Here is a 23,621-nt window from a genome sequence, read left to right as displayed (position 1 = left end):
ATATTTATGTAGAAAATTTTTGCCCTCTCTGGATTTACCCAAAATAATCATAAAAAAAATAATAATACTATGTATCCATGATTCTCTCCAGCATTATTCTGGGTGAAGTTTCATATCTCTTGGCTGACATTTTTCCTGGAATGGTTAATAGTAGAGCTGGGTGGATTTTTTGGGGGGGTGGAGGGGACAAAATGTGTTTTAATTGAAAAATGCAGATTTTGTTGACCAAAAATCTTGTGAATTTGTGTTGATTTCAGTGAATAATTTTATCAAAAAATTCAAAAGAACAAAACTTTTAAACTATCAAAATAGTTCATTTGGAAAAATTCAATGTTTTAATTTATTGAATGAGATTCCCAAGGAGGCTTAGCTGCCATTTTCAAAATGGAGGAAGTGATTCCCTAATCCCCCTTATCCCAGAGAAAGGATTTGAACTGGGGTCCTCTGTATCCGAGCTGAGTGCCATAACCATGGCCATTGCTTGGGATTTTTCTTGATTGTGTGAATGGTGTCTAAGTCCACTTTACAATCTAGCCCTGTATTTCCAAATTTCCTTTGCTTTTATTTTCTAAAAAAAGGTTAAAATTGCCTGAAATCTACACTTGCAATTTCAAGTTGAGCAAAGTGTTTCATTTGATGTGAAACAATTTTTATTTTTATTTTCTGATTCACAGAATATTTTTGAAGCAATTGTTGTTGGGCTGACCCTAAATAAATGTTTTATTTTGATTTTTCTGAACTGCCAGAGAAGTGAAAATTCAGTGATTTGCACAGCTCTAGTCAAGAGGATTGGGAGCACTGGATGCTCTCGACATTTGCCATAGTTACATAACAGACCATACCAGCCTGGCTCCATAGAAAGGAAACAAGGGGAATTTCATGCAGTGGTGATCAGAATGTGATTTTTCCTTTGGGTTTGTGCATATTATGATTATTCAGGGTGAAATAAATCTGCAGTATAACAATTCCATGTTAGGTTACTGGAGTCAGAGCTATAAATATGGGATTTCTTGACTAGCGTAGTTAAAAACAATGGAAAGGGCCAAACGTAATTCTTGTCAAAGAACAAACAGATAACAAAAGCTCATAACCTTTGAAAAGTGGGTGCTAACTCAACATCCGGTGTTGCAGAGTGGCATGGGCTATATGGTTCAACCACAGGGCATCAGAGATATATCATTTTGAGGGCAGGGCTTAGTGATCCTAACCACCTTCCTTGAAACCTAATTTTATTGAGGCGGGTGTATTTGAGAAACTTGATCAAGTTCTGTGCTAATAGCGCACAAAAATCCATTAAATATTTGTATGGCTTTATCCCTCATATACTGATTGCTCAGTTTGTTAGCTCAAGGACTAATGGATCAATATTGGTGGAGTGTTTTGTTTTTTTAAATATACAGCAAGGGTGTTATGACAAAAGAAAAATCAGAAGTCTGAGATTAGTGTGCAAGCAGAATGTATCTTGGAAATGTGTATTTGGTTTATATAAGATGTACAGATATGACTTCAATAAGAAGCAGCATTATGGAAGGGGAAAAGTAATCAAAATACTTGGCTGTAGGCAGCAATATCCACATGTTCATAGATAACCAAATCAGTTCAGTCCATCTCTATTTAGGATTTACACACACACACACACACACAAATGAATATCAATAGTCCAACTTCATTATATGCAGAGTCACTAGTTGGAGTGAGTGTGACATACGGTTTAAGAGGTCTCTCAAGCTCAGATGATTAAGTAGTCTCATATGGACTGCAGTGTCATTTTTGGCCATAAAACTGCTGAGCATGAGCAAGTGACATTCTGAATATTCAGTTGTCTGGGGATCTCACAAATCATCAAATATCCAAAGCATCACGAGATGCTAACCTCCTTGTTCATTTTATTATTTTGTGGCTGTTACACACTATGTTTTTAAGGCATATTTTTGGAACATATATTTTAATCTCTGAATCTTTGGCTATTTCAGCAGATTCATTTGTAGACATTTGACAAGTTTCTGTTTTGGTAGCAATTCAATAATCCTGCTCATTAATCACAAACAATGATCAGTCTCTAATTGTGCTTCTCTCTTCTCGCTGCAAGTGTTGGTTAGAAAATGAAGGTGGGTTTAAAAAGAGATACCTAACGTAACTCTCTCTTTTGATTTATAGCATGGCTCTCTTCCATACCACCTTGTGCTTTCATAGTGTCAGAACTTACAAGTAATTCAAGGTCATGCCAGGTGAGCACTCTAATTCAGGGTCTTCAAGGAATGGTATTGTTGATGCAATAGATAAGTGACTCTTCCTTATGAGTCAGCTACTGAACTAATTCTGAGCAAAGTGCTAGGGGACTGCTTGTCAGAGGAGATAAAACCCCAGGTCCTGACTGCTCATGGACATTAAAGGTTCCATGGCACTTTTTGTTAAGAGTAGGGGCATTGGCCTCAGAGTTTAGGCTGGAATCCAACATAGGTTATCACACTCTGCCTACCTGAACCCCCCCCTTCATTTTCAATTCGATATCCTGTTCTTTACTTTCTGACCTACATTTTTATGTAGTGTTTTTTTGGCTCCATTAGGCAATTACAAAAGTGGGTGGAATGAAATTTTGGGTTTTTTTATGTGTCTAATTAGCTAGTGTTTGTAAAGTGTTTTCAGATCCTTGAATAAAATATGCTATAGAAATGTACTGTATTTTTAAAAAAATAAATATTTTGCCTTTCTTGCTTGCATTGATAGTCACATATGTTCCTCATCAGTCAAAATGCCTGTCCCACTGTTAAGAGGAGTCAAGGTTGCAGGGTGAGCTGCACTTTACACCTCTTTTATTCCTGCTCTAGTGCACCCCTTTGGGGACAGGTTTCACTAGCTTCATCCATCTCTGGATCAAACCACGAGGCCCTAACACTCTTAGACAGAATCCCTAAACTGCAGCCCCCATGTTTACAAATCATCTTAACCTGACAGGCTCTGTAAGGCCTTTTCCTTTGGGAGCCTGTGATAGTGGCTGATGAACGTGACTCCAGGGCCGGTGCAACCATTTAGGCGACCTAGGCAGTCGCCTGGGGCACTTGGATTTGGGGAGTGGCATTTTCTTCGGCAGTGACCGCGGCGGCCAGATCGTAAGCTGCTCCGGTCGCCGCTGGCATTTAGGCGGAGGGAGCTGGGGCAAGGGAGCACGGGGAGGGCCGCCTGCAGCAAGTAAGGGGGAGGGGTGGCACACAGGGGAACTCTCCGCCCCAGCTCACCCCTGCCCCGCCTCCTCCCTGAGCACGCCGTGGCTGCTTCACTTCTCCTGCTTCCCAGGCTTGCAATGCCTAAGCTGATTGGCGGAGGGTGGGGGGTGGGGAGCTGCCGCGGGGGGGGGGGTGCCTCAGGGCGGGGGCTCGGGGACGGGGGAGGGCGCAAGGTGGAAGTTTCACTTAGGGTACCAAACATCCTTGCACCGGCCCTGCGTGACTCAAAACAGCTTCTTCATAGCATGCGTATAAATGAAAGGGTTAAAACAAAAAAGCAATAAATATGCGTGTATTTCCCCTTACCTGAACCTTAATTTTTCCTTGAAAACTTTGGTAAGTTCCACTCAGTCCTGTTACCTCCATCTCTGGGTTGAGGGCGACAGCCTGCTTTCTGCAGTTTCCTTATATCTGTCTCTCTCTCAGATACTTATCTCCAGCCACTGCTGACAATGTGTTGAAATGCCTCCCCTTTCCTTTTCTAGGTTCAGTGCCCTTTAATGCTTTAGCTGCCCCTTTGATCCTAGACTTAGGCCTGGGAAGTGTGTAAACCTTGCTAGCCTGGTTGAAGCCAGACAGAGACATAGCGCAGTTAATAGCTTTCCTCGTTATTCCCTTAAGGCGTCTTATTCTGTCATTGTTTCATTTCCTGTTTGCTTTCCCCAAACTGCCTCCCTTTATTTAACTCTTATGCAGTCAGGCGTATAATATCTAACAGGTAAACAGAGATACATTTGATATTTACAAAGATTAATATGTATAACTCCCTTTCTCTCCACAAGTGGAAAGTGTTTTGTATGAACCCATGTGAGAAGCTCATTCTGATGCTAATCGTTGAATACAGCTCTGTATGGTTAGTATTTAGCCACCGATGCAGCATGGTGCCCCGCACACAAGGCACTTTTATATTACGGTGATGAGGAACCAGATAAGCATCTCGAGAAACATGTATTTATTTTGGGGAATTAGTTTTTGAGGACACTAGTTCTCATGTGACATGGATTATTGTTGTTATTAAAGCTTTTGTATCTAGCAGTCCTTGCTGGAATGTAGCCATGAAATTAACCTGATTTTGGACTCTCTTCTGTTCTTAGTCTCCAAGTTTGGAGATGAGGCTACAGTCTTTTGATTCAGTGTTGTATCAGTGGAACCCTTGTCAGCACAGTTAAGAGGCTCAGCTTGCAAGGAGTCTCATTTCTTTTTGTGGTGAAGGACGTTTGTAAAGGAGCAGTTCTGTGCTATTCCTGTATAAATAACTTGAGAGCCAATTTTTCTGTTGGAATGATTGATGTGTATCTTTGAGGACCAGAAAAGGATCAGCAAGGACTATGTGCTTGATTAAATGTTTTCACTGCTTCATGACTGGTCTTCTTCTCTGTCTGTGAATGGCATTCTACTGATGTTCATTTCACTGAAATCCCAATGGTATCATGACTCACCTGACACCTTCAGTTATACTGACCACATATTGTGGTTTGATGTATCTGGCATTGTGATAAATGAAGGGAAGTAGCTCCCTTTTATGGACACCCAGCCAGCCAGTTATCTATAAAATCCCTGTTAGTAGCTGTTCTCTACTTGCTTTACCTGTAAAGGATTAAAAAGTCCATAAGGAAAAGGAAGGGAGTGGGCACCTGACCAAAAGAGCCAATGGGAAGGCTAGAACTTTTTTAAATCGGGAAAAAAATTTCCCTTTGTCTATCTGTGTTGTTCTCCCGGAGAACAGGAACCAGGCTGGAACTATGCTGTAACAAGCTTTGAGCCAGGTATGAAAAATCATCAGATCATACCTAGAAACTACGCATTTGAAACCCCAGATATGTAAGTAGATCAGGAAGTTTCTAGGAAGATGTGATTAGGTTTGTGTCTTTTATTTCTTTAATAATAGTTTGTGGGCTCCTTTGTGCTAACCCCAGGTGATTTTGTTTTGCTTGTAACCTTTAAGCTGGACCTCAAGAGAGCTATCTTGATGCTTAATTTTTGTAATTGTTTTTTTTTAATCTAGCAAAAAGCCTAAGTTCCAAATGTATTTCCTTTCTTTTTGTTTTCAATAAAAATTACCTTTTTTAAAGAACAGGATTGGATTTTTGTGCCCTAAGAGGTTTGTGCATATGTTGTTTAATTAGCTGGTGGCAACAGTTTATTTCCTTTGTTTTCTTTCTCAGCTCTTTCCTGTGGTGGGTGAGGGGGCCTTGAGGGTACCCCACGGGAAGGAATTCCCAAGTGCATCTTCCTAGGATCTCAAAGGGGGTTTTTTTGCGCTTGGGTGGTGGCAGCATCTACCCATCCCAGGTCAGAGAAAAGCTGTAACCTTGGGAGTTTAATACAAGCCTGGAGTGGCCAGTATTAATTTTTAGAATACTTGTGGGCCCCCACCTTCTGCACTCAAAGGTGCATTTGGAAGCTGGGTGGCTAAAGAAGACCATGTAAATGTGGCTGGTCTTACAGAATAATATATTTACATAATGTATTTAAAATCACTGTAATTTCTGGAAATAAAATTTCCCATTCAGAATTTCAAAGCCAACTAGAGAAATTAACCATACAACTCACATAGCAATTATTCGTAGTTCTGCGTCTTAATCCCTTATATGGTTTTGAAAATCTCAGTGATGTGTTTAAAGTTAGTAATTGGTATCAAATTGAAATTCCCTGTTACTTTAAAGAAACCAAGATAGATTTTGTCCCTTTCATCCATCTATTTTGCAATCCATCACCAGGAAAGAAGCATTTAAATTTCTTTCTGAAAATATTCCATTTTCTTGTATGCAGGATAGGTGAACTACATTTTCAGAGCTGCCATGTGTCAAAATGAATTTCGTGTAAAGCATATATACTTCTGAACATTTTTTGTGACGCAGCAATATTATCCAGGAGAGACTTTGACATATATGGTACCTTACAGAAAACTTGCCAGCATAGAAGACTTAAAACAGCACTTACTTGTCACTTATTTTTCCATGCCACATTTACTTAATCTAAAAGTGTGCCTTGCTGTCCATCATCTCACTCTTTGACTCTGTATTAAAGTTATAATGTGATATTCATAAAAGCATGGTATTTGTTGTGGTTACACATTATGAAGTCCCAAACACAGCATTAGGACTTCACTGTAGGATCAAGGAAAAGGGGACTCTGTTATCGGGGCGACTCTAGGATTTGCGCCACCCCAAGCAGGGCAGCACTCCGCGGGGGGGGGGCTCTGGCGGTCGCCGGTCCCACGGCTCCGATGGACCTCCTGCAGACGTGCCTGCGGAGGGTCCGCTGGTCCCGTGGCTCCAGTGGACCTCCCGCAGGCATGCCTGCGGATGCTCCACCGGAGCTGCGGGACCAGTGGACCCTCCGCAGGCACGTCTGCGGGAGGTCCACCGGAGCCGCCTGCCGCCCTCCCGCAGGACGCCACCCCAAGCGCGCGCTTGGCGCGCTGGGGTCTGAAGCCGGCCCTGTCTGTTATGAGGGCTAAAACTCTTATTCATGCTCATTTGTTATTGTTTTGATTACACTATTTTCTACATTTTATGATAAGCAGCTGTGAAGACTTTATAAATTAGCTAAAACTATTTTTAAAAAAAGGCTAAAGCAGTTAAGCATGGGGAAATGTGCAGAGGATCTTAAGAGGCGAAAGAACCCCTAGAAACTAGCAGAAGGGAAAAAATGGATAAAGAGATTGAAAAAAAGCAAACCACCATGTTCTAATAAAATAAACAATCATCCAGTTATGTACTTGCCATTTTATGTAATCTTCTCCCAGTTAACTGTAGTTTGTTAAATCCATTTGTTGCATATTATCTTAAATAAACTCTTTGGGGCAGATAAAGTATTTTAGTCTACAGTCCCAATCCTGTCTAATCTGAACAAGCTTTTTGTGTTTGATAAATATAGGCCCTGATCCTGCAAAGGAATCTATCCATGCAGACCCTTACACCCACAGAGATTCTCATTTAAGTCACTGGGACTACATACAGTGAATGTGTCCCTGGGGCAGATTCCATTGCAGGACTGGGGCCTTATGTATATGAAGGGAAAGGTGTATTATAGGAAGAACTGGAAATGCTGCCTCTACCTCAGTGAAAACTGGAATTATTACCTGAAGGAAATTCCAATATTTCAACATTTGTTTTCATCCCAAATCCAGACGAAGAATTGAAATATTGAAATTTTCCATGGAAAAACAAATTTCAGTTTGGAAATGTTGAAACATTTCATTTTGATCTAAAACTTGTTTTTTCCTTCAAATTAATATATTTTGGTTCAGTTTGTTGAACTGGCCCAAAACTGACACTTCATTTTGAGTTATTTCAGTATTAAACTGCATTTTGCTATTGTGGTACATTGAGTCAGGTAGTAATAGTAGTAATAGTAATAGTTCTGATTGCACCATTCTCCTTTATTGGCTACGTTCTCTGGCAGGACTTCATCTCCCATACACACCTGTAGTCGTATGACTCCTATGATGTACCACAGAGCTTGGCTAGAGTGAAGTCTGCATTGCATCATGGAAGATGTAGTACTGCAGTGAGCCCAATCCATAGGAGAAAATGGTGACTTGAACAACTCCCGCCAAGCAAAGCACCACAATAGGGAAATGCAGTTTAATGCTGAATTGACTCATAATTAAATGTTTCCTGTGGAAAATTTCAATTTTGTGGAAACTGCATTTACCAATTAAAAAAAAGAAAGAAATTCATTCCAGCAAAAAATTCCCAATCAGCCCTTATCCCATTTATATTATACATAAAGTTCCCAACACTTTCCACTATAAGACCTTACAAACTTTTCCAGACTTTAACCTTTCTGTCTGCAATTTTCTATGCCAAGAGTCTACCTCAGATTGATTTATTTTAAATGATTATTTATTTATGTTTGAAGATTTCTGCTAAAACAGGTCAGCCATTTCTAAGAATTAGATGGTGGGGGGGTATATAGTTTTGTCCATGTTAAAAAAAACCACAACCCTTTAGCTGAGAAACTCTAGCAGCCTTATTCTTTGGATCAGGGATCTACAATGGAGGGGAGTGGTTGCCCTGATGTCAGAGATGTGCTTTTAGCCATTCCTGTGAAAATCTGCCCCAAATTGGTCAAATTATAAGCCCCTGAAAAATCTCATCTTGCATATACATGTTAGAATTTAGCAGCTAATTTTTCCAAAGTTTCTATCTGCATCGAGCATGCTCCAGCCCCACACAGCTCTGACAGACCTACTGGACTACACATGTACCATCCACACACAATAACTGGACATACACCGTCCTGGAGCTGAGCAGAACTTTACCAGGAATTGCTGCTGTCAGTTGCCAGAGGCACAGGAACTGAGACCAGAAATACTATCTCTTCTGTGCTTTCAATGCTTCTTAGGCAGCAAGGAAGAGGAGGAAGCAACCATATTGGAATACACAGCGGTGAGAATGGGAATATGTAGGGGAGCCCAAGCACCTAACTCAGGCTTTGTGACACAGTGATTTTCCAGGTGCCTAAAATATTGGTGTGGTGATGTTCAGTCTCACCGTGCCTAAGTTTCTTCATGAATCTAGCCCTTCCCTTTCCTTTGAATCCACAGCTATATATTGCCTTTAGTTCTGGGCAGATATTCATGGGTACAAACACTCAATATGGAAAGAAATTTAGTGTCGTGCAAAGAAATAGTTAGGAATGATGGGATAAAATCATGAATAGGAAATATTAGGCTTTCTATGACATTTGAGATGCATTAGATTTCAGGAGTAGTCTCCCAGGGAAAGTGGTAGAAATACTATTGCTTGAGAAGTTTAAAGATAAAAGAACATATTAGAAAATATTCTTTCAGATTATATTGCACTAGGTTAGAGATGGACTGGGTCCTCTAATAGCATTTTCCATCTCTAATGTATATGATTCTGTGTAGATGAATACCTGATAAAATCAAAGACCTAAAGATCTCATTAGAAATTTCTGCATGTGTTCATGTTAGCAAGAATTTTACTATTCCTTTGGGTATCCAGAACTAATAGCTGTTTTACAGTTCATCTGAGAAACATTTCACAAAAGGATGTAAACAACTGTGTTTATCTAAATCAAATTTTTACTCTTCATTGAAGAAGCAAATTGCAGAATCTGAAAATAATAGAGAAGTAGATCACATAAGCATTTGTTGTTCTTAAAAATGAGTTTATAAAGTTTCTCATTTACTTAAGTAACAAAAATTGAGTAATAAAATTTATAATTGGAAAATAAATATTTTCCATATTTTGAGTTCTCTCTAGATCAATGTAATTCTCTCTCTGCCTCTTTCTCTCCAGAAAACAGAAATAAGTGAACTTATATAGTTAAATATTTTGGGCCTAAATTTCAGAGGTACTGAGCACACAAAGCTCCTGTTGTGTTTTGAGAGTTCAGCACCCCTGAAACTCATCTTCTTTATTTTTCTTTTCACCATTTAACTCCAAAGAATAATTCAGTGGTTAGCTTTATTTGTACACTCTTGCTTGTAGTCTTCTTCTGATGTATGTACATAATGCCTGTTGTTATTAATGGGAATTTCATATATTGTTGTGAATCTGCTCCTTGTTAAGGAAGAAATGGGCTGTAATAGTATGTAATAGTCCAGAGACCCTGGACTTCAGAAAAGCAGACTTCGACTCCCTCAGGGAACTGATGGGCAAGGTCCCCTGGGAAAATAACATGAAGGGGAAAGGAGTCGAGGGAAGCTGGCTGTATTTTAAAGAATCCTTATTGAGGTTGCAGGAACAAACCATCCCGATGTGTAGGAAGAAAAGTAAATATGGCAGGCGACCAGCTTGGCTCAACAGTGAAATCCTTGCTCGTCTTAAACACAAAAAAACAGCTTACAAGAACTGGAAGATTGGACAAATAACCAGGGAGGAGTATAAAAGTATTGCTCAGGCATGCAGGAGTGAAATTCGGAAGGCCAAATCACACTTGGAGTTGCAGCTAGCCGGAGATGTTAGGAGTAACAAGAAGGGTTTCTTCAGATATGTTAGCAACAAGAAGAAAGTCAAGGAAAGTGTGGGCCCCTTGCTGAATGAGGGAGGGAACCTAGTGACAGAGGATGTGGAGAAAGCTAGTGTACTCAATGCTTTTTTTGCCTCTGTCTTCACAGACAAGGTCAGCTCCCAGACAGCTGCACTCTGCAGCACGGGATGGGGAGGAGGTGACCAGCTCTCTGTGGGGAAAGAAGTAGTTCGGGACTATTTAGAAAAGCTGGACGAGCACAAGTCCATGGGGCCAGATGCGCTGCATCCGAGGGTGCTAAAGGAGTTGGCCGATGAGATTGCAGAGCCATTGGCCATTATCTTTGAAAAATCATGGCAATCGGGGGAGGTCCCGAATGACTGGAAAAAGGCTAATGTAGTGCCCATCTTTAAAAAAGGGAAGAAGGAAGATCCAGGGAACTACAGGCCAGTCAGTCTCACCTCAGTCCCTGGAAAAATCATGGAACAGGTCCTCAAGGAATCAATTCTGAACCACTTAAAGGAGGGGAAAGTGATCAGGAACAGTCAGCATGGATTCACCAAGGGCAAGTCATGCCTGACTAACCTAATTGCCTTCTATGATGAGATAACCGGCTCTGTGGATGAGGGGAAAGAAGTGGATGTGCTATTTCTTGACTTTAGCAAAGCTTTTGATACAGTCTTCCACAGTATTCTTGCCAGCAAGTTAAAGAAGTCTGGGCTGGATGAATGGACGGTAAGGTGGATAGAAAACTGGCTAGATGGTCGGGCTCAACGGGTAGTGATCAATGGTTCCATGTCTAGTTGGCAGCCGGTATCAAGTGGGGTGCCCCAAGGGTCGGTGCTGGGGCCGGTTTTATTCAATATTTTCATTAACGATCTGGAGGATGGTGTGGACTGCACCCTTAGCAAGTTTGCAGATGACACTAAACTGGGAGGAGTGGTTGATACGCTGGAGGGTAGGGATAGGATACAGAGGGACCTAGACAAATTAGAGGATTGGGCCAAAAGAAATATGATGAGGTTCAACAAGGACAAGTGCAGAGTCCTGCACTTAGGACGGAAGAATCCCATGCACTGCTACAGACTAGGGACCGAATGGCTGGGCAGCAGTTCTACAGAAAAGGACCTAGGGGTTACAGTGGATGAAAAGCTGAATATGAGTCAACAGTGTGCCCTTGTTGCCAAGAAGGCTAATGGCATTTTGGGTTGTATAAGTAGGGGCATTTCCAGCAGATCGAGGGATGTGATCATTCCCCTCTATTCAGCACTGGTGAGGCCTCATTTGGAGTACTGTGTCCAGTTTTGGGCCCCACACTACAAGAAGGATGTGGATAAATTGGAGAGAGTCCAGCGGAGGGCAACAAAAATGATTAGGGGGCTGGAACACATGACTTATGAGGAGAGGCTGAGGGAACTGGGATTGTTTAGCCTGCAGAAGAGAAGAATGAGGGGGGATTTGATAGTTGCTTTCAACTACCTGAAAGGGGGTTCCAAAGAGGATGGATCTAGACTGTTCTCAGTGGTAGAAGATGACAGAACAAGGAGTAATGGTCTCAAGTTGCAGAGGGGGAGGTTTAGGTTGGATATTAGGAAAAACTTTTTCACTAGTAGGGTGGTGAAGAACTGGAATGGGTTACCTAGGGAGGTGGTGGAATCTCCTTCCTTAGAGGTTTTTAAGGTCAGGCTTGACAAAGCCCTGGCTGGGATGATTTAGTTGGGTTTGGTCCTGCTTTGAGCAGGGGGTTGGACTAGATGACCTCCTGAGGTCCCTTCCAACCCTGAGATTCTATTCTATTATTCTATTCTATTCTATTCTATGTACATTGGGCTTGATCTGATGCTGAGCACCCACAATTGCTTTTGAAAAGAATGAACTCTTGAGTGCTCAGAACTTCTCAGAATCCAACTCATCATGCCTTTAAATCCATCCTCAAAACTATTTAGTGTGTTTACACGACTAAACAACAAAAGTGGTATTAATGTTTAGAGCTCTGTAGTTTTGGTTCACAGGATTCTGCATAAACACTTTCTTAACTTTCCACTCCCTGGTTTCACATCCCTTGAATTCCACTTTAAGCTTTGGGTTTAAACAAATCCAGCACAATTTAGCCGAAACCAGAATCTGATTTTCATATGGCTGCATTGCCAAACCACAGCCCACTTTTAAAGGAATTTGTGATGAGTCTCAAATTCATAATGCAACCCCAAACTAGATAAGTTTATCTTGGTTTTTAGTTTCATTACAAGTATTTCATACAGCTCTAGTAATTAGGCAATAGATTGCTGGAAGAATGAAGAATGCATAAAATTTAAATATCATTAATCATAGATGTATCTGTCTAGTGAATTGATTTAAGTCTCAGTCCTGACTCAGCAAATGTCAGAGTGGTGTGTCATTTGGCCTTGGTCTTCCTTGTGAGGAGAGGAAGGCTTATAGTACCAACAGTTCTCCTAAAAATAGAGATTTGAGGTTCTCTCTATGGGACTGACAACTCTAAAAAGTGGTAGACCAAAGTAAGGCATTGTGAATGCTGCATTAAGTGTGGAATAAGTTTAAATGGCTCAAATGCCTTTTGCCCTAAATTTGCATCAGTGTTATCGTGTGGAAACAATTTCTGTTTGTTGTCTGAGCCATATGAATCTGTCCCAGCCAGTAGCTGAGTGGTCAATTGTTTTAATTTCTTCCCGCTAGCTTTTTCCACTTCTCTAGTTGCCTGAGACCAGTGATGAGCAATGTAAATTACTAAGAATCTGGCTAAGGCCCAAATTCAGAAAACAATTCCTATTCCAAACATCAATTAAGTATATGCCTAGGTGCTTTTCTGAATATGTATGGACTTAAGTACTTGCTTGAGTGTTTTCCTGAATTGGGGGCCTAAGAGACCTTGGATCCTGTTGCAGTAGATACAGTTCCTCTACTCTCAGCAACGGAGCTAGTAGCTAAATGAGAGGACTCGGTGCTACATGTGACCGTTGCTTCAAATTGTAACTTGTAACATCATTTAATCGATAAATCTGCACAGTCTACTGTAGCCTAGTTAAATGAAACCCAGTAATGCTTCAGCATCTAAAGGCAGGATCAGTCACTAAGGGTTTTATGAAAATAAAAATGTAAATAAGTAAATAAATACAGTTAACATTAGTACAATGAAAACACTACAAAAAACTAGAAAATTTCAATATTCACTCATGTTGTGCTTGTACTAGAGATAAGTTTTAATATCCTCACACTAAAGCAACAACAACAACAAAAACCCATTAGCATTCAAACTCACACAGAAACCTACTATGTGGGAAGATACAGGTGAGGGAGGTTGTGGGTTTTTTGGTTTTAGTTTTTTTGTTTTTGTGGGTTAAAATCAACATCACTCACAGTAGGAGCTGAAACGTGCTATGTCATATCAACCTGAAACAATTAGGATTTAAGAATCTAATAAAGTTGAGACTGCTCAGTAGTGCAATTTGCTAACATGATGGCAGTGCACTCAAATTGCATGTGTTCAAAATTGTCTAACTCTGGCAGTTAAAATGCATGTCCTTCTTGTTTAGCTAAAAATAATCACAACTATCCCACTGCAAACTAGTGTGACATACCAGTCCCAAATTTCCATTGCCCCAGCTGGAGGGGAAGGAGCATTGTATTATAAGACCAAGCAATTATACTTGAAGTTTATATTGTTCCATTAAGAAATGTGTCCAAACTGAAAACATGCCAAATAGAAATATAATATTTCATCATGCGTAGGTGACTGGTTATACATTAATTATAAAGGTTAAACTATAGATAAACTGTAGATAAAATAGTGTGCATCGAAAACATTTTATTATAAGAATTTCTAAGATATTCTGTCATGTTTTCTTTTAAGAAGTATGGTCTTTTACAATTACAGTCAATCAGATTTTTTTGTACTCCTGTGAAAAGGAAATCAGTGAAACAAATTAGTTTGGATTTCATTTTAATATTATTAAAATTAGATGTATTTGATCCTGCTTGGTTTAAATATATCTGGGCACTGGAAACATTTAGGGATGTATTTCCTCCCCTTACAAGAGTTTTAATTATCATTGACGTTTGTGATTTCTACTGTGTAAGTGCATGTCGAAAGGGGAATCAGAGATCTAATCTTGCAAGGTTTCTGGGTGCTATTCTCCTGTCACACCACATCATTTCTCCATTGAAGAGAGTGACATTAAACCAATATAAAATGGGTGTGACAAGGAGACTCTATTTCAGGGGTAGGCAACCTATGGCACCAGTGCCGAAGGCGGCATGCGAGCTGATTTTCAGTGGCACTCACACTGCCCGGGTCCTGGCCACTGGTCCGGAGGGGGGGAAGAGGGGAGCTCTGCATTTTAATTTAATTTTAAATGAAGCTTCTTAAACATTTTAAAAACCTTATTTACTTTACATACAACAATAGCTTCGTTATATATTATAGACTTCTAGAAAGAGACCTTCTAAAAAGGTTAAAATGTATTACTGGCATGTGAAACCTTAAATTAGAGTGAATAAATGAAGATTCGGCAAAAAACTTCTGAAAGGTTGCACACCCCTGCTCTATTTGCTCAGAACTTCAGTCTGCAGATCACTCACAGGATTTCAGGTCTTTATATCTCATTAGATATTTACTAACCAAAGATTGATATGATGGATAGGACCCCCCACATTGGTTTCCAGGGACAACAACCTCATTGCAATCCCAGCGTGTGTCTGGGTGCACACATGCCCACACGCACACCTACCTTTCACAGTAGTTGTCAGTAAGCTGTGCTGGGTTTCTGATCAGCACATTGCACCAGACCTCACTGGTGCCCACCACCCTCGTTTTTCTTATCCTCTGATTAATAGGTGTCTGATCAATTTTTCAATCCTTGATAAACTGTAGGACTTTTTGTTGTAATATATATAGTGTGCTTATTCATAAAAAGTCATTATATATTTTGAAATGTCACTGTACATGTGCATTAGTGTATGTTTTTTATGGTCCTTGATTAGTATGGATAAATAAATGGTTAGAGTATCCTTAGTGTAACTCATACTTAAGAAAAAGGTTCAGAGTGTTCATAATTAGGATCTAGGCAGAATAAGGAAAGAAAGGGGCTTTGGAAAAAAAGAAACCATGCCCATTTGTATGTAAATAGATTTTTTTTTTTTTTTTTTTTTTGGTGGTAAAAATTAAATTAATACACACACACACACACACACAAAAATGTAAAAAATGATTATTGATTGATATAAATGATATATAAGCAAAAAAAGAAAAAAAGTGCTTTTGAGATTTATTTTTTTTTTTTTATTTTTTTATGATATGTGATGTTGACAGTTTGTGTTTAAAGTTATAAACTTTAACTTTTTGAATATCAGCCTCTGCTGTCATTAAATAATTATTGTCTGACCCCCCTCTAATTCCCCCATAATTTCTTGCAACTGTGAACATTTAAAACAATAACAACAGAAAAATGCTTAAAAGTAAATATCTGTATTATTTGTGGAAATTATAAAAATTGGCTCTGCTGTGCCTATACATAAATGAACACCTAAGAACATTATGCAGGGAAATGAGTAATATTTGTAAATGGGAACCCAAGATCCCAGCCCCAAAAATCTGGTTTTCTCTTGAGTGAGAGGATGGCCTGCTATTTCTCAGAGGGAGCCCTGATGTTTCTCAGTGAACTCTCCCGTCCCCCTCTTGGCTTGTTGGTTATGTGCCAGGACCACCCTTTAATAGGACAGAGAGGTTAAGTGGTGTGAAGTAATTTCTCCCACTAAGCATCCATCACAGAAAACAAGAAACCAGGTCCAAATAATCAGACTGTGCCATCTGGCAATGAATATCACCAATAATGGTACAAGGTAGTTCTCAAAAAAGTGCAGGTTATATGCAGTAGGTAATGATTCCAATATCAGAATATTCTGATCAGTGGTAATCAACAATGCAAATTCAACATGTTGGTATCCTTCCAAAAATACCCTGTTGGTTCAGAAGCAGTCTTCTGATCAATTAATAACTTTGTGAAAAAAGGCACATCCCTGTTCCAGAAACATTTTTAGAATGTGCGTGAAAGGATACAAATGCTTTGTGTAGTGAAAGTATCAGTTAGTTCTGCTATTACACTGATATTTTTAATTGTAGTCAGTGTTTGAGTCTATTATTAATTTGAAAATGTAAAAAATTCTGTGCACTTTCTAGTTTTCACATCTAATGAAGAGGTCTTTCTCGTCCTGAACTACCCTGTACAAACAGAAATGTCTTTAGACAGCAAAGCGTCATCCCAGAAGATAGCTACCTGCAGCGTCCGCAGGTTCGGCCGATCGCAGCTCCCACTGGCCTCAGTTCGCTGGCCGCCGCTTCCCACAGCCCCCATTGGCCTGGAACAGCAAACCACGGCCAGTAGGATCTGTGATCGGCAGAACCTGTGGACGCTGCAGGTAAACAAACTGTCCCGGCCCGCCAGCGGATTTCCCTGACGGGCCCCATGCCAAACGTTGCCAATCCATGATGTACAGTCTTAAACCTACAATCACAAAGTCAAGATAGCTCTTGCAAACCCAAGCAAGTTTTAAATTTTAGGGGGAAGGAGCTCATGATAGCCAATGAGCTCCTTTATCCTCCCCAACACAACCAGTGAAAGCAAAGAAAATCCTGTCGTCCATGCATATTCCTTTATGCCCAGATGTAGGTAGAGGGGCCTGTTCCATCTCTCTTCCACCCCAATCCAGGAGTTTGTGCACCCTTCCTCTAAGTCTTCCTTGCTCCATTAGTATTCCCGCCTAGTGATTGCTCTAATGAGATGCTGACATCCTTTTAGATTAAGATAAATTGGCTCAAGACTGGTCTCTTGAGGGCTTTTGATTACAAAAGCTATGGACTCCCAATGGATTGCTTCCTGGCTGGGTTTGACCTGGTTTCTGATTAGGATATCCATAGTTTTCTGGGTTCCTTGCAGCTTACCATCTGTGGTTCAAACCTTTGTCTGTCCTGATTGCTTAAAGCAAGTGGTGTGGCTCTGAAGCTATTATTGACAAGTATTTAAGATGTTTTGCAAAAAGAGGTTACTAACCATCAGACATACTTCTTCCTCAATAAATTATATCTTCATGTTTGAGTGCCTTCTAATTGCTGTTCAGTCTCCCCAGGTGGGGGAAGGCGATTTGAAAGATAGTGGCCATTCCATTCCAGATGTGTGTCCTGGGGAGGCTCCAGTCTGGATTATGATCATCCTTTGGAGCTTGAATTGCTCTCTGTGGATTGGAGTCATTTGACTATTTTGGTTATACTGGACCTCTTAATAACTTTGATTATTATTGACCATGAAATATTGTTTAGATGATTAACGGATACAGCTGATGTGTCGGGAATTGTCCTCCAGCGACAGTTTCACCAGGAAGATTATAGGTAATTAGGTTTCCATCAGGGAGATGGGAGGTATTCAAAATGTGGCATTTTTAAGGATGTATTTTCAGTGTATAGGGTCACTACTTAAAGTTAGCATTTTCCAACAGTAATCATAAAGTGATGTTTGAGAGAACACAGTTATTCCTATTGTAAGTATAAAATATATTCTGTTACTGCTGTGTTGTAACTGAATTGAGTCAGAAAATATTTCATTTTTCTCCCCCCTTCTTTATCGAAGTTTTGTTTTCACTAAAACTTTTGAACCAGTTCTAGAGGTAATTTTGGCAAACATTTTTAAAGACATCGTAGCAAGATGATTTCTAAACACAGGGTAGAGTAAGAACAGTAAGCAGATGAAATGAAGCTGCATTTCTCGTGCCTTGTGGACACAGAAAGCCCAGCACAGAATAGCAGAACCTTCTGGCCAGTTGAGGCAGCCATACCCTGGAAAGAGCTGTAGAATCTTCCTCCCCACAATTCAGGACAACCACAGTGCCCAGGAAGGAAATGTGCCTACTTAAGAGTTGCATAAAATGCAGGTAGCCTTAGATATAGATACTTAGTGTGGTGTGCCAGTAAAGTTCCTGGTAAAGTGGGGGGTGGGGAAAATGTTTCCTGTACTCATAAGAAATATATTACCTGGAGGAAATTAATAATTGCAAGCCATGATTTTTATGGCATTTTCCTGGCTCTCCACCTAAGGGAACGAGGGAATTCCTGTATACTTCTCAAATGATGCATGGTAGAAACTTCCCTTCATGTAACTGTATGCACTTTGCCTGTGTAAACCTAGTTTGAGCAACATTTGGGCCTTATGTCTTTTACTGAAAGAAAATACATGGGGAGAGAGACTATACTTGATATATAGATAATACAGGAAGTGAAGAATTAGAGCTTCCATCACGCTGCTTCTCAGCAGTGACATGAACTGATGCTGCAATTCAGCAGCTTTAAGAGTACTGACTAACCTTTTATATCTCAATTGGATGAAAACCAATCTCACTAACAGTCTAATAGCTTAGGATCACAAGGAGTCTTGTATTGCTTGTTGTTAAATTACTAGATGAAAATATGGAAACAGTAAAGTACTGGCAATGTGAAGGCAGAAGTTATGAATTTGAGTTTTAAAGCTTAACCTGGTGGGATAAACATTTACACCACGGTCAAAGTGATAAAGCGGCCTCTGTGTGATATGGCTTCTAACTGCTAGTAAAATTACTTCTTTTTACTTTGTTTCTTTTCATCATCTAGTGAATATAAGTTTGTTGGGTTTATTTGTTTGTTTTGATGGCAGGGGGAGAATTTCTAGTCATTTTGCTCCATCATTTCATAGCTCTAGTTCAGGGGTCGGCAACCTTTCAGAAGTGGTGTGCCGAGTCTTCATTTATTCACTCTAATTTAAGATTTTGCGTGCCAGTAATACATTTTAACATTTTAGAAGGTCTCTTTCTATAAGTCTATACTATATAACTAAACTGTTGTTGTATGTAAAGTAAATAAGGTTTTTTAAATGTTTAAGAAGCTTCATTTAATATTAAATTAAAATGCAGAGCCCCCTGGACCGGTGGCCAGGACCCGGGCACTGTGAGTGCCACTGAAAATCAGCTCGCATGCCACCTTCGGCACCCGTGCCATAGGTTGCCTACCCCAGCTCTAGTTAATGGTCACTGTGTTATTTTTCCAAAGGTGATGACCGAGTGGTCTAAGCATCTGATTAGCAATACCTGAGCACCATTGAACTGGAAGCTAGAATCCTGGCAGAAAACATTGTGACACGTGCAGTTTAGTGGGGGAAAGGGAGAAGAATGTCATTCAGATGAGACTATAAAAGCCCAGGTCCTGTCGGCTTTGTCCTAGTGTTCTCGGTTGCATTTCCAGGCTCTATGCTATTAACTTTTAAATGTTGACTGCAAGTAACGGGGCTAACGCATATGCCTTCAGCACCCTCCCTCTGTTCTCCCTTTTCAGGGACACTCATGAGCCTCTCTTATAAGCAGAACCACCTTCCATTTGGGGCTCGTTTAATTATTACAAATAGTCTCACATAGTCCTTAATGTCTCAAATATAAAGTTCAGCACTGCAACCCAAGAGTTCACACTTACCTCTGGCTCTTCTGCCACCCTCACAGAGCTCTTCCCTTGTCAGCATCCATTTTTGACAAGGTCACCTCTCTTAGCCATTTTTAACTGGAGCTCACCCTTCTGGCTCAAGCTTGCTTTTCCAATCAGCACCTCCCCTATTCTGAGGGAGAAGGCAGTCTGTATAATTGTCTTCCTCCAGAGAGCGCCTCTCGATTGGCTAGAAGAGAGTGGAGCCCTGCCCCATGCTACACTATAGGGCTTCTGGTCTTGGCACCTTAAAGGGACAGTGTTCTGTTTCCGACCCCCCCCCCCCCCCCGCCCATCCAACTACTAGTTCCCCAGGACCTCTTCCTCCTGTCCATTTCTTAAAAGGCCATTTCTTGGGCCTACGTTCATTCCAGCTTCCTGTAAGAGGACCTTCTGGCCCCCTCTACCCTTAAAGGGCCAGCATACCTTATTACACTGTGTTTTAAGCGATTAATTCAGTGCTTTCTTTCCTGGTTTAATGAGACAATATGGTGTCCCAAACAATTCCAATGAACTTGTGTTTTACTGTCAATATCAATTCAGGTATGCCCATTACTCATGAAAAATGTGTGCAGTGTATAGTACACAGGGACAAAATGTATTGTAGAGCTCTTAAGCATAAAATGCAACTAATGAAATTTACAGAGATGAATAAACATTTTGAACATTTGCTTTTATTGTCATGTGTCGTAATGGGACATAGCACATCACATGATGTGTCAAATTTGTTTTGATATGGCATGTAAGACTATTGCAAAGTAAATCTTCTAGAACTGCAAACCCCATATTATTAATTAACATTTTGACAATTGAAAATGTCATCCCTTATCCAAATTACTTTGTTGTCCCTGAAGGAAATCGCTGTCTAGCCTACCAGCACTTCCACGGAACATAAGACTTCTCACCTAGCTACAGTACTAGGGAATATGGCAGTGGTAGTAAGGAAGATGAATGATTAGCAGGTAGATATTAATGAGTCTAGTGACTACTAAGCAGTTAGGATTTTTTTGTCTTCCTCTGCAGCAGGGGGCACAGGTTACTTGCAAGTTTAAACTAGTTTGAATGGTGGATTCTCTGTAACTTGATGTCTTTAAACCATGATTTGAGGACTTCAGTAACTCCACCAGAGGTTAGGGGTCTTTTACAGGAGGAGGTGGGTGAGGTTTTATGGCCTGCAATGTGCAGGAGGTCAGAGTAAATAATCATGATGATCCCTTCTGACTTTAAAATCTATGAGTTGGTGGTGAATGGCTAATAGACATGCATATGTCTGAGGAAAAGAGGCTGTCTTTTTTTTATATCTCCATAGCATCATCCACTCTAGGCATTATGCTAGTTGCTCCTTTCTGAGGAAGCTGGGAAGGAATTTTCCCTCACTGCAGATTGACCAAGGTGAGGTGGGTTTTTCACCTGCCCCAGAATGGGTTAGGAGTCCAGTGGGGTAGGAAAGTGGGAGTTAGGCTATAATATTGCAACTCATATGTAGGCTCATGGTGGATGTCTAGTGCAGGTACTCTATAGGGAATGGACTGGTGAAGGATTGAAAGGAGGCATTTTCGACAAAGGGAGGTTCGGGGCTATGATGATGGGTATGGCAAGGAGTCAAGCCTCCCTCCTTTAAAGTCCCATTAATCCTCATAAGAGGGGCAGGAGAGCCCAGCAGTGGGATGGCTGGGACCAGGATAGGAAAGGAGGATGGCGGACAGCAGCTCCCAGAGTATATGGAAATGTATACAGAATTACCTGCACCGTACAATTTTATCTGTTGGGAAGTCCCAGATATTTAAGAATAAAGTTGTGGTCTGATTAAAACCACATCTAGTGCCTCTTTTCCTCCTACCTGATACTAGGAAGGGAAATATAATTTTTGTAGGAAGTTGTTATGACACTTCTTTTGTTGCTTCAGTATCCTGCTTTTTACAATGGCGAGAAAGGTTAAAGTTGTCCAAGGAATTCTCTTTGACTTGATTTTCTGTCAAATTAGTTAGTTTTTTATTTGTGATGTTTTTAAATGGCTGCACGTGCTTTTGAAAATGGGACCTTTGCTTCAAAGTCACTTAGTCGCTTTTGAAAATTGTACCCAATATCTGTCATCATCTCCTGTAATAAATAATGTTCCATCCACAGGTGAAAATGTTTGTATATTTTATTAACAATATAATTGTGCAACTACAATACACCAGCAGTGTACACTTATTCCGTATCCCTCACAAGAGTCACAAAACATTTGGTAAAACAATCCATTTAAAATTATCAGGATGTAGGAACAGTTAAATGTATCAGCAAGCAAATATTTCTTCATTTTAGTTTTTAAATCCTGAGACAGACAGGCTTGGTTTTTTGTATACTGATAGAGATTAAATTCCACAACTGAAGGACATATATTTGAAATGTACCAACACCCAGTGTGAGAAGGAGAACTGGATGATTCAGAGGCTTGACAATGGGATGCAGAGATTTCAAGGTTATTGGTTCATGTCCAGTCGAGGCCCAGAGTGACTGACTATTATCATCTGACTGCTGCTCCATGGATAAAATGAGTTTGGTATTCTCAGTCCAGGTTACCATGGATAAATTGCCCACATGATCAAACCATCCCACAGTTGCTGCTAATTGCACCCTTCTTGGAAGTCTCACCAGAGACTGAAGGTTTAAATGGGCCCAGAGACTTAATTATTTTCTTACCATGGAGCTATTGGGCCTTATTCTCCCTAGTGTAAATCCACTGACTTCATTGGAGTTACTCCTGATTTACACTAGTGCAAGTGGGAGGAAAATTAGATCCATTCTCTCTGAGTCAACTTTGAAGCCCACTGAGAGAGAAGCGTAGAGGAAGTTTGCACTGCCAATGCCCATAGGAAACTAAATAGAGGACTCTGCTCTCCAGGAGAAAGTCCATTACCAAGATAATGTAGGTAATAGCTAATCTACCAATGTCAATCTCAGTGAGTGACATGAGCCACACAATGATAAGGGAACTATGACATGTACTGAACATGGAATCGCCTTTGCTTCCTTCAAGGTCAATAGGACCGCTGAGGGATATGCCAAGTCCTTAGCAGTTTTGCTCACTTCTGTAAATGCATGTTCAGATACTTGTTCTAAACATTTGCTTATTATTCCCTTTTATTTATGCTTGCGAAGTAATACAAAAGGTGTGTGATACAACCATATTTGTCTCCCTTTGTGCTAGAGTAGCCTTTTCCCCCCCCTAGAATATCCTTGCATTTAAAACAAACCCTCATGTCAGCTTCTTTATTAAAGTATGTGCTGTGGAAATTATGCTAATTAAGATGGAGTGTAATTATAGACTAGAAGGATTATTTCACAGTCAGAATTGAATTGTTGTAGATAAATGTGCATTAACTTAATAGTGTGCAGCTAATTAGTTTTGCTATTTACTCATGGAAGGTAAAAAAATAGATGTAATCAGTTATACAAAGGCTTCAGAGATGATTATATTGCACAGCCAACTGCAAGTATATTCTGAGTACCCCTATAATGAATATTTTGCCAGCATCTGTCTCTGATTGTGTATCCTGTAATTAAAATGGCCACGAGTGGCTAATTAACTCATTTAACTTTATTTCCATTTATGACATGTGTTGTACAAGAGAGTTAAATGTACAATAGCTCACCAATTAGACACTCCCATAGAAGAACATGTTCAAAATCATATCCCCAATTTAGTACATATAAAGGTATACTGTCAAGTATATAGCTGTCATATACATTTAAAATCATCAGGTATTTCATCATGTTTTTATGCTCGCCACAAAACATGAAACTCATCGTAAAATAAATAATAAATATAAACTATTTCAGATCTTATGTCTAGCAAACGTTACCTTGCCTTCCATATCTTACTTCATTGTTTCCATTCTGCTGGAAGATGATTTTTTGGTTTGTTTAATATATTTTCAAGGCAAGAGGAGAAGATG

At 40.1% G+C, this 23,621-nt stretch overlaps 1 protein-coding gene and 1 long non-coding RNA gene across 4 annotated transcripts in view; both read left to right on the top strand.

Annotated features, from left to right (window-relative positions):
• LOC120397745 overlaps positions 1 to 6,213 on the top strand; it is a 62,065-nt gene extending 55,852 nt beyond the window's left edge. Inside the window, exons 2-3 of the long non-coding RNA XR_005593975.1 lie at positions 2,158 to 2,228; positions 5,997 to 6,213. This is a non-coding gene — a long non-coding RNA (uncharacterized LOC120397745). The remainder of the gene's footprint in view (positions 1 to 2,157; positions 2,229 to 5,996) is intronic.
• The window catches only part of CTNND2 (catenin delta 2), a 1,145,701-nt gene that overhangs the window by 819,159 nt on the left and 302,921 nt on the right, over positions 1 to 23,621 (top strand). The gene's annotated exons all lie outside the window — the stretch shown is intronic.

This window comes from Mauremys reevesii, linkage group 2 (assembly GCF_016161935.1).
Source record: "Mauremys reevesii isolate NIE-2019 linkage group 2, ASM1616193v1, whole genome shotgun sequence".
NCBI lineage: Eukaryota > Metazoa > Chordata > Testudines > Geoemydidae > Mauremys > Mauremys reevesii.
The sequence above is the reverse complement of the archived record's forward strand: the minus strand, read 5'-3'. Positions and strand labels throughout refer to the sequence as shown.